Source organism: Mixophyes fleayi, chromosome 11, assembly GCF_038048845.1.
Source record: "Mixophyes fleayi isolate aMixFle1 chromosome 11, aMixFle1.hap1, whole genome shotgun sequence".
NCBI lineage: Eukaryota > Metazoa > Chordata > Amphibia > Anura > Limnodynastidae > Mixophyes > Mixophyes fleayi.
Window position 1 is genome coordinate 114702 of NC_134412.1, and position 20888 is coordinate 135589.

Genomic DNA, 20888 nt, shown 5'->3' on the forward strand with positions numbered 1-20888 from the left:
CCCACACTCCAAATACATACTGGTAGGTTAATTGGCTGCTAACAAATTGACCCTAGTCTGTATGTGTGTGTGTGTGTTAGGGAATTTAGACTGTAAGCCCCAATGGGGCAGGGACTGATGTGAGTGAGTTCTCTGTACAGCCCTGCAGAATTAGTATCGCTATATAAATAATTGGTGATAATGACCATGATGATGATGATTCAACACCTTGTAGTCATTCTTTTTCATTTTAACACAGCTAGAACTGGAGGCAGCATTCTCGTGTATCTCTGATCATTCTTCATTCAGTAGAGTTTCACTGAGGTCATGTTCCCAGGTCAGTTCGTGGGGGTCTCTAAGATCTAAATTATGCAAAGCAAGTTTGTAGTATAGTGTAGAAATAAGACCTTATGTAGAGGAATGGCGCAGGCAGAGATTTTCAAAGGTAATAAGATAACGGGAGGAGAGGCGAGCTTTAACAATGCTAACAAAAATGTCAAAGCTGTATGTATTGGTAGAAGTATTTAGAGGAGATGTGTAGTTGGGATTTAATGTCAGAGATTTGAGGGAAAATTATAGAGGAAGTGAGGTTATATAGATAGCAGACTCCCCGCATGCGCCATGGCTGAAACATCTTAATGGAGCGACCCGGTGAAAATTCCAGATAGTTGTATCATTAGGGAGAGGATGTGTCTCAGACCGCCAAAGAGTGTGAAATGCCTGGATGAAGCAGGGAGCGTTTTGGACGCCGAGCCTATGAGAGCCAGAGAAGAGTAGACGGTAAGAACAGTCCCAGCCCTTCAGCCTCATTGCCTACCGAGACTTTAGAGGATTCCGAGCTACATCACAGAGCACATTGGGCGAGTTGGGCGGAGAGGTAATAGCAATGAAAATCAGGAATTCCCAATCCCCCTCCCTGCGAGGATCTCTGCAGGGCCTTAAAGCGGACCCTGGGGTGCTTACCTGACCATATGAATATAAAAAACCTGTAAGTGCAGGAACTTAAAGGCATAAGGGGACACACGGATGAGAAGTGTCTGGAAGAGGTAATGTAGTCTGGGGAGGATATTAATCTTAACAGCGTTAATGCGGCCTATCCAAGAGATGTAAAGTTGCAACCAGATGGTTAGATCTAATTTTACTTCTAAATGCATAGAAAATTAGCATGAAAAAGCTGGTGGTGATGTTTAGACCACAAGAAATACATTTTTTTGGAGGCACCAGTTGAATGGGAAAGAACGGTCAAGCAGCGAATTTTCACTTGTGGAGACATAAAAATCCAGAACCTCTGTCTTGTCTGTGTTGACCTTATAGCCTGAAAAGTGGCAGTAGAGGTCCAGCTGAGCCAAGAGGGGGAAAAGGGAGGCAGAAAAAAAGGGGGAGGCAGTCAGATTTGCAACAGTCATCAAGACAATGTCTAGAGCGCAATTTTGTGAGTAGAAGAGTCCACAGGTATCCTGCTATCTTCTGATCACCCCGAATCCTGCCAGCCAAGGGCTTTATTATAAGGGCGAAAATAAGAGGGGTAACAGAACTGGTACTGTCTAGCACGCTTCCACTCAAAAGTAGGTGCCCATCCAACCGCAAACAGGTACTGGAACTTCTAGTGGTTGGGTAGGAACAGAAAACTTCTGTGCCAGAGATATATCTAGAAAATTTCCAGCTGCTCCACTGTCCATGAAAGCTTGGACATCAACACTCTCAGAGGCCAGGAAAATCTGTGCAGGTAACTGGAGGGAGTTTTTGTTCTGTAAAAGGTAAAGCTCTCGATGAACTTTCCTTTTATCCTCTGTCTTCATAGCTGAGTTAGAGATAGAGAAAAAGTTCTGCGGATGAGATTCCTTTTCCAGTTTGCTTTCATTTATTCGCCGATCAATGCGAATTGCCAAACACATGAAGGACTCCAGAAAATCAGGAGTTGGATATTGCACCAATATGTCCTTTATTAGTTCAGAGAGACACAAACGAAACTGACTATAGAGAGCTTGGTCATTCCAATCAGTATCTGAGGCCCATCTGCGGAATTCCGTATAGTATTTTTCTGCAGAACGATGTCCCTGTTTCAAAGATCTAAGTTTAGACTCTGCAGAAGTAACTTTATTAGGATAGTTATACAGGAGGCCCAAGGCTTGAAAAAAGGAATCTACAGAAAATCTCCTTGCAACAGTGAGATAAAAATACCCACTCACTGCTGTTCAGAACTGGAAGACCGAGGACGTAGTTTGAAATACAATTTGCAACTTTCCCTAAAGTTTTGGAAATCCCTTCTGTTGCCAGAAAATCTGTTTAGAAGATGAAGCTTGGGTTCTTGAACCTCAGCTTCCTGTGACAAGGTAGTCTTGGAGGCTTGTTCATGAACAGACAGTCTGGTAGAAATGTCTTGAACAATTTGATATTGAGCCGGCAGGATCCATGGGAGTAATTCCCAAATATTAGGCTGGTTATAATGTTAGGGCTAACGGCTGAATGTTATGGCTAACGGCTGATTATCATAAGTTTGCAGAGCGGGTGCAGAGGTCTTCACCTATAGCAGTCGCCTTTCCTGTAGAGCTCATAGCGCTCACAGGTACTCAGATGCCCCCAGGACTTAAACTCAGCACAGTGCAAGCTTATGAATATTACTGCAGAGTAGTATAGGAGGTGATGACAGGAGATAATTGTGGCCAGGAACAAGTCAGGGTCCGAGGACAGAAGCAGGCAGCGACGTAAGGTTCAGGCAAGGGTCAGGGCTGGCAGAAAGCAAGAATATCCAAGTCACAAGCAAAAGGTCTGGGCCACCAGCAATAAAATACAGTCCAGGAAACGAGCCAAAGTCATACACAGAAAATCAATCCAGGAATCAGCAAACTACAGAGAAGCAGGTCAACAGTCAGGAACTGAATGCTATAACCGGCAAAGGTTTAATGAAACTGACAGGTATTAAAAGAAGGAGTAGCCAATCAGGGCAGGTGTCAGATTGAGCTGCAGATGAGAGGAGTTCAAGTGATGACACCCAGGCTGAAAACAACACTGCAGCAGACAGAATGAAAACAGCTGCTTCCACTATCATTTGAGGCCATTCAAGGCTCTGTTCTCAGCCTCTGCTTTTCTCTCTTTACACCTCTATTCTCTGTGAACTCATATGCTCATTTGGCATCCACTACCACCTCTAAGCAGATGACACTCTACCTCTCCTCCCCTAGCTTCACAAATTCTCTCTTATCCTATGTGTTTGACTGCTTCTCTGCCATCCCACCTGGATGTACCAACACTAACAATAGCTCAAAATGTCCAATACAGAGCTCATCATCCCCCTCCTAGTGTTGCTATCCCTTCCCTAATCTCCCTCATAGTGAACAACATCATGCTCTCCCCTGTTCCCATGCCCACTGCCTGGGTGTCATCATCAACTCTGCCCACAGCTTACTCCATATATTCAGTCCCTCATGTAGTTTAGTCACCCCCTCCTTCTTAACACTGCCAACATGCACCCCTTTTTCGGGTGCAGTACCTATTAACGATACTGACTATCCCAACATGGACTACGACGACATGAGCATTCCGAAGAACTACTACCCCGACCCGAAAAAAAAAGACTTACCATGATCCAGATGACTTCATGTAACGACCCGATGTCTTGCCAATTGTGGAAAATGGCGTCACATGAAAACGCGACTCCTCTTAAAGCGGCGATGGACGGACCTGGCTGCCATTAATCTAATGTAAGTATAGGTTTAGGGTTAGAAGTTTAGGTTAGGGTTAGGAGTTAGGGTCAACACTACCTTTACAAGCCGAGTCCGGCTTTAACCTATATCTCATGTCTCAATCTCAATCTTATCGTTATTACATTAATTGGATCATTGTATTATTTTATCATGTATTTGTATTATTACGTGGGATTGCAGTATGAAATGCTGTTTTATTTGCAATCTTTCATGGTTCATAGGTACTGTTTGTTTGTTATGCATATGCTTTCAATAAGAACCTGTCTGTACACATTGAGTGGCGGTCATCCGAGGACATGAACACACATGGACAGTAAAGATCACTAGCAAGAAGATTTTTATCTCAACTGTGACTCAGGAGAAGAAATGAAGAAGCTTTACCAATAGAATTACGGGTTATTGCTTATGTCTGCACCTGTGACCTATTGTATAGTGAGTGGCCAGTGTAGCTTATTGTACTTATTTGATCATGATGTCACTCCCTTTGTACTCTGGGTATAAACTGACCTGTACTGACTTAGTAGCTCAGTGCGTTCTTATTGAAGCCGTATGCTCGTACTAGCCAAGCATGACCAATTTATTTTGTAGGTACTTTTACATTTTTCTTTTCTATACAATAAATATTTTTTGGAAACACACTGGGCTGATCGGACCACCACATTTAAGACTCGCCCCCTCCCCCCGTAATATGGCAAAAAATACACATACGTCCATATACAGTGGTCAAAGTGGGGGGTATACGGTGGTATGCCATACCACCGCTTCTCCCACTGCCTTCGTTGTAACACTATCATATTCCATTCACTTATATTCCCATAACATTTTTCATACCACCACTTCGACCACTGTCCATATCTAAATTTTTGTGCATCTTAGACTTCTGATTCCTTATCACTTTAGAGGTGGAATGTGGGAATAAAGGGTCAGGCCAGTGTAGGCCAAATACAGTAAGGGCTTGTTCACCGATTTGTGACTCAATTAGATGCAGATACTTCTGTCAGGATGAGTGTCTCATGCGGGTGCTGGAGAGCTCAGGAAAATATACTTGATGATGATTTTGACTACAGCAGGAAAGACGATTTCCATGTGATTCTTATATGGGAAAACAACAAATTATTTGTATTTCATTTCATTTACTTTGTATTTGTATTTTGTGTATGCATGTAATTATGTTTTATATTGAAATTGCAACTATCACATTTAATAACGGTCACTATTTTCTCTTGCATATATGACACTATATTACATTATTATATTGTATACAAATAGGGTAATGCATTTGTTACTAACACTGTCAAGCTGTCTCTCTGTGCTATCTCTACGCTATTAAGGGGTGTAAGTATTGTACGCCTAACATTCTGTTTTATTACAGCCAAGAGAACATATGCATGTAAACGCACTTTTCCTTGCGTGCTTCTTTTCCTACATAAGTTGAAGACACAAATGCGGACAACTCTATATAAGCCCCATGATTCTATCCCCTAAATTTCAGAAGGAGCCTGGTGATAAACGGTTGATGTTAATCCCTTCATGTTTGAACATTCTGCATATGTGGAGTCTGTATTTTTGTGCTCTGTATCCCCGATTTATTGTCCCAATGTCCTTAGAGGATATGCATTTTGTACTTTGAAAATTAATCAGGAAGCTAAACAGCTTCTATTGTCTCATTTTATCAGAGGATACACTTTTTTTTATTTTCCAATCAAAATATATATATATTTTATCAACCCAACATATTAGAGAACTTATCAGTACATAACATTTATATTTATTAGACGTTTCAGTCTTAAAATTCCAGTTTATTAAGTCACACTTAGCTCCAGAAAAGGTAGGTATAATGAATACTTGTAATCCCAGCTGAAACGCATTGATTTTTTTCTTGTTTGAAATGTAAACAGTGTGTGAAATGTATTATAGAGGTTTTATGATGTGATCATGTCCTCTATATACCCTTTTTCTCCACCATTGTCTTTATACTCAACTCTCAATATCAGCTTACATTCCTTTCTCCAGTTTCTATGCCGACCGATGGGTTCCTGTTAGATATTAGTTATATTCCTAATTTTATATAAAACATAAATAGGACTTCTGAAGATATTTACAGGCAAGTCATAGATACTAGCATGAATTTCATCACTGTGTTAAAGGGTCATTTTAGAGTGGAGAGAGTGTTGGTATTCTGGAGTTTCCCATCATAACTTGAAGATAATTTAATACCGCTCCTTCCAAAATATATAACAACTTTATTTTACTCCTTTTTAACTACTGTATGTAAGCCATCTCTAGAAGTTAACATATATATATAATTATTAATCCCAAACTCATTCCTCCAAAGAATTCAATCCTTATTTCTGTATCCTCGTTACTGCTTATTACTTCTAGACTGTAAGTTCTCAGAGCAATGTCATCGTGACATCACAATTACTTATTATCATATAGAAGGGGACACAATTGTTTCTTCCTATACAAAAGGGGCACAATTATTTATTCCAAAATAGAGTAGGGCACAATTACCTATTCTTATATAGAAGAGGGCATTATTACCTATTCTTATATAGAAGAGGGCATCATTACCTATTCTTATATAGAAGAGGGCACAATTACCTATTCTTATATAGAAGAGGGCATTATTACCTATTCTTATATAGAAGAGGGCATCATTACCTATTCTTATATAGAAGAGGGCACCATTAATTATTCTTATATAGAAGGGGCGCCATTACTGATTCTTATATAAAAGGGGACAAAGTACAATCTATGCTCTTTCTGAAAATAAATGAAGGAGTGATGTGGCAAACTTATTAAGCCATTTTATACTTATTCTAGATTATTCTTACCCTGCGGAACTCAACAATGGGCAAAAGGTCTTTCTCCATAAAGGTAATCAGCCAGATATCTCCCCTGAAAAACAATAAGAAAGCGAGTGAAATTATTTTGTTGGACATGCAAGAAGCAGACATTGGAAACACAACTATTCATATAGTATATTCCATGTACATTCTAAGGGTGATGTATAAATGTGAAGTGACTGAAATACACTGCTAATGTGCACCTATGCTGTACTATGTCCCATGACACTAATCCTCAGTACTCTCTAACCCTAACCCATACTGTACTATGTCCCATGACACTAATCCTCAGCCCTCCCTAACCCATACTGTACTATGTCCCATGACACTAATCCTCAGCAATTCCTAACCCATACTGTACTATGTCCCATGACACTAATCCTCAGCCCTCCCTACCCCTAACCCATACTGTACTATGTCCCATGACACTAATCCTCAGCACTCCCTAACCCTAACCCATACTGTACTATGTCCCATGACACTAATCCTCAGCACTCCCTAACCCTAACCCATACTGTACTATGTCCCATGACACTAATCCTCAGCACTCCCTAACCCTAACCCATACTGTACTATGTCCCATGACACTAACCCTCAGCACTCCCTAACCCTAACCCATACTGTACTATGTCCCATGACACTAATCCTCAGCACTCCCTAACCCTAACCCATACTGTACTACGTCCCATGACACTAATCCTCAGCACTCCCTAACCCATACTGTACTGTGTCCCATGACACTAATCCTCAGCACTCCCTAACCCTAACCCATACTGTACTATGTCCCATGACACTAACCCTCAGCACTCCCTAACCCTAACCCATACTGTACTATGTCCCATGACACTAATCCTCAGCACTCCCTAACCCATACTGTACTGTGTCCCATGACACTAATCCTCAGCACTCCCTAACCCATACTGTACTATGTCCCATGACACTAATCCTCAGCACTCCCTAACCCTAACCCATACTGTACTATGTCCCATGACACTAACCCTCAGCACTCCCTAACCCTAACCCATACTGTACTATGTCCCATGACACTAACCCTCAGCACTCCCTAACCCATACTGTACTATGTCCCATGACACTAACCCTCAGCATTCCCTAACCCTAACCCATACTGTACTATGTCCCATGACACTAATCCTCAGCACTCCCTAACCCATACTGTACTGTGTCCCATGACACTAATCCTCAGCACTCCCTAACCCATACTGTACTACGTCCCATGACACTAATCCTCAGCACTCCCTAACCCATACTGTACTATGTCCCATGACACTAACCCTCAGCACTCCCTAACCCTAACCCATACTGTACTATGTCCCATGACACTAATCCTCAGCACTCCCTAACCCTAACCCATACTGTACTACGTCCCATGACACTAATCCTCAGCACTCCCTAACCCTAACCCATACTGTACTACGTCCCATGACACTAATCCTCAGCACTCCCTAACCCTAACCCATACTGTACTATGTCCCATGACAATAATCCTCAGCACTCCCTAACCCTAACCCATACTGTACTATGTCCCATGACACTAATCCTCAGCACTCCCTAACCCTAACCCATACTGTACTATGTCCCATGACACTAATCCTCAGCACTCCCTAACCCTAACCCATACTGTACTACGTCCCATGACACTAATCCTCAGCACTCCCTAACCCTAACCCATACTGTACTACGTCCCATGACACTAATCCTCAGCACTCCCTAACCCTAACCCATACTGTACTACGTCCCATGACACTAATCCTCAGCCCTCCCTAACCCTAACCCATACTGTACTATGTCCCATGACACTGATCCTCAGCACTCCCTAACCCTAACCCATACTGTACTACGTCCCATGACACTAATCCTCAGCACTCCCTAACCCTAACCCATACTGTACTATGTCCCATGACACTAATCCTCACCACTCCCTAATCCTAACCCATACTGTACTACGTCCCATGACACTAATCCTCAGCCCTCCCTAACCCTAACCCATACTGTACTATGTCCCATGACACTAATCCTCAGCACTCCCTAACCCATACTGTACTACGTCCCATGACACTAATCCTCAGCACTTCCTAACCCTAACCCATACTGTACTATGTCCCATGACACTAATCCTCAGCACTCCCTAACCCTAACCCATACTGTACTACGTCCCATGACACTAATCCTCAGCACTCCCTAACCCTAACCCATACTGTACTACGTCCCATGACACTAATCCTCAGCACTCCCTAACCCTAACCCATACTGTACTACGTCCCATGACACTAATCCTCAGCACTCCCTAACCCTAACCCATACTGTACTACGTCCCATGACACTAATCCTCAACACTCCCTAACCCTAACCCATACTGTACTATGTCCCATGACACTAATCCTCAGCACTCCCTAACCCTAACCCATACTGCACTATGTCCCATGACACTAATCCTCAGCACTCCCTAACCCTAACCCATACTGTACTATGTCCCATGACACTAATCCTCAGCACTCCCTAACCCTAACCCATACTGTACTATGTCCCATGACACTAACCCTCAGCACTCCCTAACCCTAACCCATACTGTACTACGTCCCATGACACTAATCCTCAGCACTCCCTAACCCTAACCCATACTGTACTATGTCCCATGACACTAATCCTCAGCACTCCCTAACCCTAACCCATACTGTACTATGTCCCATGACACTAATCCTCAGCCCTCCCTAACCCTAACCCATACTGTACTATGTCCCATGACACTAATCCTCACCACTCCCTAATCCTAACCCATACTGTACTATGTCCCATGACACTAATCCTCAGCCCTCCCTAACCCTAACCCATACTGTACTATGTCCCATGACACTAATCCTCACCACTCCCTAATCCTAACCCATACTGTACTATGTCCCATGACACTAATCCTCAGCACTCCCTAACCCTAACCCATACTGTACTATGTCCCATGACACTAATCCTCAGCACTCCCTAACCCATACTGTACTACGTCCCATGACACTAATCCTCAGCACTCCCTAACCCTAACCCATACTGTACTATGTCCCATGACACTAATCCTCAGCCCTCCCTAACCCTAACCCATACTGTACTATGTCCCATGACACTAATCCTCACCACTCCCTAACCCTAACCCATACTGTACTATGTCCCATGACACTAATCCTCAGCACTCCCTAACCCTAACCCATACTGTACTATGTCCCATGACACTAATCCTCAGCACTCCCTAACCCATACTGTACTATGTCCCATGACACTAATCCTCACCACTCCCTAACCCTAACCCATACTGTACTATGTCCCATGACACTAACCCTCAGCACTCCCTAACCCATACTGTACTATGTCCCATGACACTAATCCTCACCACTCCCTAACCCTAACCCATACTGTACTATGTCCCATGACACTAACCCTCAGCACTCCCTAACCCATACTGTACTATGTCCCATGACACTAACCCTCAGCACTCTATCTCTAAAAAAACAGAGGTGCTGAAGATAATGTAGTATTATTAGTATTATCGTAGATTTGTAAGGCGCCACAGTGCTCCGCAGTGTCGTACTGTATGGAAAACAGTACATACATAAAATAGGGACATACAAGGTAGACAAAATAAATGCAGACATGAAAACAAAGGGTATGAAGGAAGTATAATACGTTTTTAAGGACACATACATAAGGCAATGCACCGTGAGGGTATATGTGTACCCCAACTATCTTAGAGTCAAGCGTAAAATAACAAACCAAATAACTGCCAGTACAAAATACAAGTAAGCATTAATATATAATTAAAAAAAAGGCATCAAAATCTCTGTCCATATCAGTAACAATAGCTTATCTGTGATCCATAACAATAATGATGTCCATTTGGCGAAAAGGACTCTGGTCAGGAGAAGAATGATATCTAACTCAGTCTATATACTATTACTATATATATATGCTCTCTGATAGATTGAAATTAAAACCAATTGATCAGCAAACTATTCTAGCGACTGATCCCTACAGAACTGCTTTACAATAATCACAACTATTCTATTGTTTTCTCTGTCCCTATTTCACCCTAAAGTTGTACACTGTAGTTTATCTTTAAATGCTATTTTCAGAGCAGAGCACTGCAGCTAACTACCTCCCTACATGCTGTCTAAAATGGCACATGAGAAAATGAGAGAGGGCTATATATAGAAGATAGAAGCTCTCACAGGTTTTGCATCAATTTTTTCCTCGAAATTACGTGTTGCCTCATTTTGAGATCCGAAATTGGCGTGCTAAACCAAGTCATGACTCGGTTTCACACGGAATCCCAAATCTCGGATCTGTTGGATTTCTCCGAACATCTCATCTCTATTAGAAATACATCCCTGTCCTAAACTCTTGTAATAGAAACATAACAGGCATCTGTGCAAGAAATGTGCTTTAGGACAGTGCTCTGCAACCTTTTCTCAACTTTGGCAGACCTAAGCCCTTCCCAGAATTCTGCGGCACACCAAAAGCAAAAATATACAAAAAAAAGCAGGAATTACCACTTGCGGGAACGTTACACGTCCGGAATACATTCATAAGTGTCACCCCCATAACATAATCGTAATAATAATAATAATAATAATAATGAACTCTTTATTTAACTAAAATATTTTACAAAGAAAACATGGTGAAATGATGTCCTTAAGGCAAGGTCTTCCAGTTACCATAGTATGGCGCACATACCTCCATAAATCTTGTGCTTTTACTCCTGTTGGAGGCATTGCGCCACGGCACACTTAGCAACATCTCGTGGCACATTGGTGTGCCGTGGCACACTGGTTGTGGAGCACTGCTTTAGGATATTGACTAAGCCATTAACATTTAGCAGCATACACTATTAAGAAAACCAAGAAAACCTAAAAGCTTAACATTTTATTTTGAGTAGGGTCCCACAGAGGGACCAGCCTGTCAATCAGTCCATTCTCCCATTTCCAGGCTGGAGTGGGGGAATGGACTCATGAACTCCCCCCAAGTGCGCACAGGTCCTTCCAACAAACAGCAGAACATCAGAATAGACCAGCAGTTCCCAAAGTGTGCGCCGCGGCCCCCAGGGGAACCGCAGCGCTGTCACAGGGGTGCCGCGGCCAGGGGCCAAAAAAAACCAAAGCCCATAAAACAACTTACCATTCTGGCAGCGCCCGGGACCCAGCATCCTCCTCACTTCCCACTGGATGATGTGATGACATCACGCCTGACATATTCAGTGAGGAGCGGCAGGAGAGAGGAGGATGCTGGGTCCCGGGCACCGCCGCATTGGGAAGAAGAAAGAAGACAGAAGAAATAGAAGAAAGAAGGCCAAGTATGGTAAGTAAAGAAACGGAGAAGAAGGTGAAAGGAAACAGCAATGGAGGGGCAAAAGAATGAAGAGGGGCAGACAGTGTGTGTGGGGCAAAGGTGAATGGGCACAGTGTGATGATTTTTGGACATGTTTTTTTATGTTGTTTGATCTTATTCCTCTTAGTATTAGCTGTAAATTATTCTTTGACAGAAATATAATTGAAAAAAAAAATATATAAATATTAATTTCCCTGGGATTTATGTATATTATTTTTGCAAACAACTTACTAAGTATTTATGTCCTTGCCCAAATACTTATTATGTTATTTTGACTCAAATACTTAAAAAACGGGACTGCTCTGTAATTATTTTGGAGGGGTGCCTTGAAAAAATGATGGAGACTCTAAGGGTGCCGCAAACTGAAAAAAATTGAGAACCACTGGAGTAGACATAATTCGCCCCCTACCTTCTATAACAGTTCTTGCAGCTGTTTGGGCAAGTGTAGTGTAACCCTCCCCTGAGCACTGTGGGCCCAATCAAGCATGGTGGAGCACTGATCAGACAATTGCGGCCGTGTACCAACAGGAAAGTCCAAGTTTGTCTCTAACCCTCTGTCAATGCAATAGCCAAGCAAACGCTTTTTGCTGGAGGTGCAACTTTGCCCCCTACCGGCCTGCTGGAGTGTGCTCATGTGTATTCATACTGGATGGTATATTATGGTGGTTCACACTAAAGGTAATGTTTGGCAGCAAAACCAAATAAAATAACACAGAATACTTACAAGAAATAAAATCCTTGTCTACAGACACTCTGGTTGCTATGCATCATTGTATATTGCTGCTGTCTGATTTGCAGAGTTTACATGAACACTTAATACACTGGTGAGACTTTAAATAAGAAATAACCTGTTATGATTACAGACTGGGGGGTTAGGGGGCTGGTTGAGATGGGGGGCATTTGCGCCCTGGGCCGGTCCCATAGTGGGCCACCTTGGCATTGGGTCACTGGGCTACATGCAATTTTTTTCCCTTTAATATGTTCCTAATAGGCTGAGCAGAGTTTTGCTCCCCAGGCTAGAATTTGCCATCCAGCTACTCAGCATACCTTGCCCAAAATGACTCTGCGCATGGCCAGAAAGTAGGCACACATAGACGCAGACTTTGCCACTTAGCCTGTCTGTGTATGAAAGGTGGGACTTGGAGGGAAAAGGTGCGAGAAGATTAACCAGATTTGAACGTAACAATATAGTATTTTCCCTTTGCTTTAGCACCTTTATAAATCTTAAAAGAATGGTAAAATATAATGCAATTTAATTAGTAAAAGCTGCAGGGTGACATTTAAATGGCCATTAGATTCACAAATTACATTAACTCCTTTAAAAAGTAAATCAATGTATTTATTTATTATAAATTATTATCATTGCATTTATGTCACAGCTTGGGTTATAATTAGTATATTTGCAGGATGGTGTTATGAGCCGGACTTTCTGCACAGTTTCCAGGGTTATTCTGCTGCTGAGCTGGTGAATCTCAGCATGTCATCAAAGCATTACAATGCCCCTAATATTTAGCTAAAAGTGGGAGCAACGGAGAGCCTTGAAGAAGTTATGTTTTTACAAATATAACCACTATAAGGTGCTGGAGATGTGATTTTCCAGCATATACAATAGATTAATTTTATTGCTCAGTTCAAGGGGTCAGCGGCCAAACAAAATGGCTGCCCCATAGTTTCATAATATTATTAAGAAAATACAATTGTCATATAAGACAATGGTGACTGATCTTTATTATAGGCAATCTGAAATAACTTTGATTTTGTATATATTTTGCTTTCTTTCATATGTTAAAGCTGTAACATTGAATTTGGCTTTTAAAATATTTCTGAAATTCCCTGTAGAATCAGCAGGAAATTCCCCCAGATGAATATGTGGCTTTAAAAGCCTATATAAAAATTCTGTTTTGTTTAAGGTTGTAAGAGCATCAATTGTCAGTGAAATTGTGAATCAGCAGATTTAAATTGATGCTATAATATACTGATGTAGCACTCTAGGTACATGGTGTAACACGTATTGATGTAACTCGAGCTTTACAGCTGAAATTCATGCGACATTATAGAGGAAGCTGAGAGTTCTCAGTTTCCATGGCAGTCTCCCTAGATACAAGCATGTTCCCCATAGGGGGTCCTTTCAATAGGATTCAATTTAAAAATCTTGTCTAGTAGCAGAGAGGTGTGTGGGAGGGTCGTCAAGTAGCATCGCGTTTCCCAAGCCCCACTCATCAGTCATTCTATTGGGCAGACAGGTAAACCATGCATTTTCTTAAAAGGGTTATTGACTCAAATCTTCTAGAATTTCCATAGTGAAGTAGAAACAAAATGAAAAATCATTAATGACACAAATAGTGCTGCCTGTAATAATCTACCATATCACAGCTTACACTGAAGGCTGTTAGTAGCTAGATGGAGATAGATAACATAAACACTGCTTCTAAATGCAAACAATCATTGCAGTTCCCACCTGTGACAAGATGGACCTCCTATGCCACCCTGTCCATGTCCTGTGGCTGGCTGGGTTTGGCTTGCCACCGTCCCCTTTCTTTATCCCAATTGCGCCACGTTGGAATGAAGCTCTGTGTGTGTGAAAGTTCCTTGTTTTTCTGCCGTATCTCTCGCACCAGCTAAGGGTCTAGTTTAAGTCCTGAGTGAGTATCGTGTACATGTGTCTACTATCAGAAGCAACTGTAAAAATGTATTTTATGTATAGTAGGTATTAAGGACAGTCTAAGAAATGTGTTTCAAAAGCAAAAAAAAAATTATACATATTTCTTTTAATAAAATTTCCATTTCTAATTATAAATGATTATATTACTGACAGGTAACATTTATTGAGTAATATTTTTTTTTCTGTGCATTCATTTGAGATTTCATATTCCACATATGAATTGTACTCATCCTGCAGTGTCTGGTCTTGTACAGCAGAGTACACCCATAATCAAAACCACACGTATCTTGAGATCCGTTCCTTTATGTGCTATTGGCAACATTTGCATGATGTGCTCAGTATACGTGCTTTAATGACTCGGGCCTACATGGTCAAACAGTGCTCCTTTTATACAGTTTCTGACTCATATGTTGGCAGGGGATAATCCAGCCTCCTTTTCCACCAATGGAAGTTGTAGTTAGTCCAATATTCAGAATCCCCCTAAAAGACTACATATGGCTAAACAGAGCATGGCTCGGGATGCCTTGGGGTTAATGCTCCCTCAAAACTCACCTTTTCCCACTTGTTACCCACATCCTCAGACAATTCCCTCCTCATGCTCCACCTGCCCATTTCACTTCACCTCTATCGCCTTAATTTACTACCCTAATCCTTTTAATGTTAACTGTCACAAGTTTGGCCCGCTCTACCTCCTATTTCCTCATCCACTTCCTAATGTTTCCTTTGTTCTAGTTGCATCTTCTTGTGTACTTGCTTTCTCTTCAGTCTCTTGTATTGATTTTTACTGATTCTATTGTTTCTCTTGGTCCTTACTTATCTATATTTTTTCTCTTTATTTTTTGCTGATTGTGCGGTGCTGCGGACTCTGTGGCACCATGTAAACAAAGCTGACGATGCCTTTTGGCTGATCTTATTGTCCGCTCTTATCTGAGGACTGGGGAGGCTCAGGGGCAGCCCCTCTGATAAACCAGCACCAATCCAGGGTAGATGAGTTATCTAAGGATGGCCATGCTGAAGCCACACCACCTTGGGAACCATGGCTGGTGTGATGTTATTGCAAAATTCATATAGGCATAGAATTTGCTGACATTCCCTTACTAGTTAAATACGCCTGATTCTTTACTGATGGCCAAAGGACCAGAGGGTGGCTGGGAAATAGGGTGTGATTCCATGTAGGATGTTGTAGTTCTGTAATGGATGAATAAAGAGAGCACATAGTGTTACCCATGCTCCAGTGTTCTTTAATCCAAAAGAAGCACCAGTAAAACACCTTGCATCACCCCATTAGCTCTCTGTAGCCTGGATTGATCTGACTAATGGTCAGAGGATTGTGCCTGTTGTCACTCTGAGCATGCCATAAGCAGAGGGCCAGTGGTCACTGGCCTTCAAAGGACTGGTAAACAAGATGACAATGTCCTGCAGTGTTTTGGGGAAACAATATTACATACAATTCCTTCTGCACTAGTTCTAGTATTGAGTAGCGGATCTCATATAACTGCAATTTGGCACCAAATTTAATTTGTAAACACATGACCAAACAGTCAGATCCAAGATCCGACCAAAGCTCTTACTCACTCTCTTGTAGAGTCTCACCTTGGTTACTTTAAGCTCCTCATCTCTGGCCTAGCCGACTCCCACCTTGCCCCTCTTTAGTCTCTCCTCAATAGCACTGTCCAACTTTTCTTTTATTTCTTTCCAGCCAGTCTACCTCTGGTGTCCCATTCTGCCAGTGCTTCACTGGCTTCCCAAGGCCTACAAAATGTAACAACAACTCTGCAGCCTCACCTACAAATCCCCCATCCGTTCCACCCCCTCTGTTATCTCCAACCTCATTTCTACCCACACTTTTTCCTGACTCCTCCACTCTGCCAATGACCACTGCCTCACAACCACACTGATTATCTTTTCCCTACTCCATCTCCAGGTCTTTGCGCAGACTGCTGCTCACCTATGGAATAATTAGATTAGCCCCTACCCTCCAAAGCCCTCAAGCCTGCCCTTTCTTTATAAAACTCTATTAGTCCTCCTCTGAACTCCATTGCCTTTGCTATCACCTCTAGGCCTGCTTTCCTAGCCCTGTTTCTTGAGCCCAGGCATACTTCACGTTGGACATTACCATCACTCTCATTCACTGCCCCGTAAATAACTTGATCTGCATTACCAAATTATCTGTCTGTAATCTGTTATTTAGTAGATGTCTGGTCCTTGTATAATTATGTTTAGTTAATAATGTATTATGTAATGTGGATTGTTGCTGTCCAGGGGCACACGCAGGATTGTCGGGGGGGGGGGGGAATTCCCCCCCCGACCCAAAAAAACCCCCAAAAAACCCCCCAAAAAAAACACGAGAGAGAGCTGCTGCGTTTCGGCAGCGCTGTCCTATACAGCAGCCGCGGCGCTGTCAAAGAAGCATCCGCGGCGGTGCTGTATACAATACAGCACCGCCGCGGACACTTCTTTGACAGCGCCGTGGCTGCTGTATAGGACAGTGCCTCTATGGTGGTCACTAAGTTAGCACCGGGGGGGGGGGGGGGGGGGGGGGGGGGTTTCTGGAGACTCAGGAACCCCGCCTGCGTGCGCCACTGCTGTCTGTGTATTGTATACTATACTACGATGCAGACTTTTGTGACACCTATCTAGAGTGTGATACTGACATCTCTGTGCATTTATAATAATGATAATAACAATAATTGATGATGATGTTTTAGTCCTCCTGTAGAGAACATGATATATGGTATTGTTACAGTTCTTTAGTAGTCTTGAAATTTTCTGCAGTTTACTTATCAGGTGCACTTCTGTATGCTTTTTTGCTCTATATATCTTTTGCAGAGCCTCATATAATTAGCATTACCGGTTGCTGGGTACTTTTGTTTATATGTTGTAAAAAACTTTCTAATAAAGATAAACAATTTGAAAAACAAACCAGAGGGCCATGGGTCTTGGTCCCTACCTTGCTGGTAAAGCAGTGGAAAATTGTGGCTCAGCAACAGACAGTGACCACAGCTCCTGCGCTACCAAGGGACAGTGAACATGGATCCTTTTACATAGGGTTGTTGTATACTAGGTTTGGTGCAGTGACCCACTAGTATATATTCTTGTAAATAGCTATTATTATGTGTGTTGTGTTCAACAAGAAAGTTTTTTTCTATTTTACCCTCTAATTGCCTATATGATTTTATATCCATTTATAGGTATCGTTGGTGCCAGGCTGCGTTTGGGCAAATCAGTGCTGGTAAAGCAAGAGAGAGTACCACCACCCTCACCCACAACTGGAACAAACACCTATTTTGAAAGTACACAAACTGCAACTTGTCTGATCAGCTAAATCCGTAGCTCATGTCACCATTAGACCAGCTGGGACAGTTTTTCTTACCTGGATTTTGCCATTAAATTATTACAGTAAATGGTAGATGGTAACGTGGTTTGCTGTGCCAATAAGGCCGGAGTTTCCAAAATCATAATTTTAAGACAGTAGCAATGAACGACAATGTTTCTTTATTATAACAACATATAAAATAATAATTATTTGGGAACAAAATAAAAATGCTGGTCAGCAGAGAAAATGTTCTTATTACTTTTTGTGATATTATATACCTATTTTTACACAATAGCAATCGTTTTTGCTGGAATGTCGCTGGTCAGTAGGGTCTGGTTAGCTGAACAGTAGGATGGAGATAGATGGGGAGTAGGGTTTGGTTAGTTGGCCAGTAGTGTGGGAATAGCTGGGCAGTAGGGTTGGGGTAGCTGGTCAGTAGAGTGAAAGTAACTGGTCAGTAGGGTCTGTGTAGCTGGGCAGTAGGATGGGGATAATTGGTCAGCAGGGTTGGGGTACCTGGGCAGTATGTAGGGTGTAGCTGGGCAATGGGGTGGGGATAGCTAAGCAGTAGGGTCTGAGTAGCTGAATAGCAGGGTGGGGATAATTGGCCAGTAGGGTTGGGGTAGCTGGGCAGTATGTAGGGTGTAGCTGGGCAATGGGGTGGGGATAGCTGAGCAGTAGGGTCTGAGTAGCTAGGCAGAAGAGGGGAAGTAACTGGTCAGTAGTGTCTGAGTAGCTGAATAGCAGGGTGGGGATAATTGGCCAGTAGGGTTGGGGTAGCTGGGCAGTACGTAGGGAGTAGCTGGGCAGTACGTAGGGAGTAGCTGGGCAGTAGGGTTGGGGTAGCTGGTCAGTAGAGTGAAAGTAACTGATCAGTAGGGTCTGTGTAGCTGGGCAGTAGGATGGGGATAATTGGTCAGTAGGGTTGGGGTACCTGGGCAGTATGTAGGGTGTAGCTGGGCAATGGGGTGGGGATAGCTGAGCAGTAGGGTCTGAGTAGCTAGGCAGAAGAGGGGAAGTAACTGGTCAGTAGTGTCTGAGTAGCTGAATAGCAGGGTGGGGATAATTGGCCAGTAGGGTTAGGGTAGCTGGGCAGTACCTAGGGAGTAGCTGGGCAGTATGTAGGGAGTAGCTGGGCAGTAGGGTTGGGGTAGCTGGGCAGTACGTAGGGTATAGCTGGTCAGTAGGTTCTAGGTAGCTGGGCAGTAGGATGGGGATAACTGGGCAGTAGGGTTGGGGTAGCTGGGCAGAACATAAGGTATAGCTGGGCAATGAGGCGGGGATAGCTGAGCAGTAGGTTCTGAGTAGCTAGGCAGAAGGAGGGAAGTAACTGGTCAGTAGTGTCTGGGCAGCTGAAGAGTAGGGTGGGGATAGCTGGACAGTAGGTGGGGATAGCTGGGTAGGGGAAACTGGCAGTATTTTATTTGTAGTTGGGCAATAGGGTGGGAAAAGATGGGCAGTATCATGGGAGTGGCTGGGCAGTAGGGTTTGGGTAACTGGGCAGTAAGGTGGGGGAGGTAGCTGGCAAGTACCCATGTAAACCAATATAATGAACAACCCATTTTCCCCTTACACATGATTTAATCAAGATGGAAATGAGGCACCAATGTGCAGCATTTTAAGAACAAAAATGAGGACATTACCTATCTATGGCCATAGCAGACATAAACATGAAAGAAATATATCACCACTGCATTCGTTTCCCAGTAAATGACCTATAATGCCTGCTTATATTGTCAATGTAACTATGGAAACAAGAGACAAGTATTACAGTGGTTAATTCTATTCTACACATCAGAATCATGTGCACAATTTCTATAGCACTAACCAATAATATTACAATTGATCATTTAAAGAGTAACACTATGATATAGTGAGTATAAGAGAGTGCAGGGATTTTCTGTTATCGGTATATTCTCATGACACATCTGTTGCTGTGGTATACTATATTGATTATCAGGTTAACCTAGCAGCAATTGCCTTCAATTAAACTGAAATGTAATGACTAAATTACTTTCATAAGAGAATTCAGTAACTTTTTTATACACTACATTACATGTAGAAATGTTAACAACGGAGTATAATGAATAAATAACTATTATAAATCACTATATTAAAGGAACTAAATCATTTTTTAATACACTACATTATATGTATAAGCTCTTCCATCGAAGTTACATTGCTGGGCATGGTTAACTTTAATAACTGTCACAGTTTCCAGACCACCCCACAGGTCACATGTTCCAGGTCACACAGCAGATGCACAGGGAGAGTTCACTACCTGTGATAGTTTCCAGAGCAACAAGCAGGTGCACATGTGTATTGTCAATTGTCACATTTTCCAGAGGACAATGGTAATGCAGAGCTGTAAATGGCGAGTGGGTGATTTGCAAACTACACTACACCACCAACATGACCTGACCACTGGACATGATCATAATACAATTCTATTACACTCTATACAGACATAGGACACTACACCCCCAACATGACCTGACCACTGGACATGATCATAATACAATTCTATTACACTCTATACAGACATAGGACACTACACCCCCAACATGACCTGACCACTGGACATGATCATAATACAATTCTATTACACTCTATACAGACATAGGACACTACACCCCCAACATGACCTGACCACTGGACATGATCATAATACAATTCTATTACACTCTATACAGACATAGGACACTACACCCCCAACATGACCTGACCGCAGGACATGATCATAATACAATTCTATTACACTGTATACAGACATAGGACACTACACCCCCAACATGACCTGACCACTGGACATGATCATAATACAATTCTATTACACTGTATACAGACATAGGACACTACACCCCCAACATGACCTGACCACTGGACATGATCATAATACAATTCTATTACACTCTATACAGACATAGGACACTACACCCCCAACATGACCTGACCACTGGACATGATCATAATACAATTCTATTACACTGTAT

At 42.4% G+C, this 20888-nt stretch overlaps 1 protein-coding gene across 5 annotated transcripts in view; it reads right to left on the bottom strand.

The window, feature by feature from the left end:
* LRRC4B (leucine rich repeat containing 4B) overlaps positions 1–20888 on the bottom strand; it is a 254988-nt gene that overhangs the window by 15887 nt on the left and 218213 nt on the right. For all 5 annotated transcript variants that reach the window (XM_075191086.1, XM_075191088.1, XM_075191085.1 and 2 more), the window contains one exon: positions 6521–6584. The gene's annotated coding sequence lies outside the window, so the exon portion shown is untranslated. The remainder of the gene's footprint in view (positions 1–6520; positions 6585–20888) is intronic.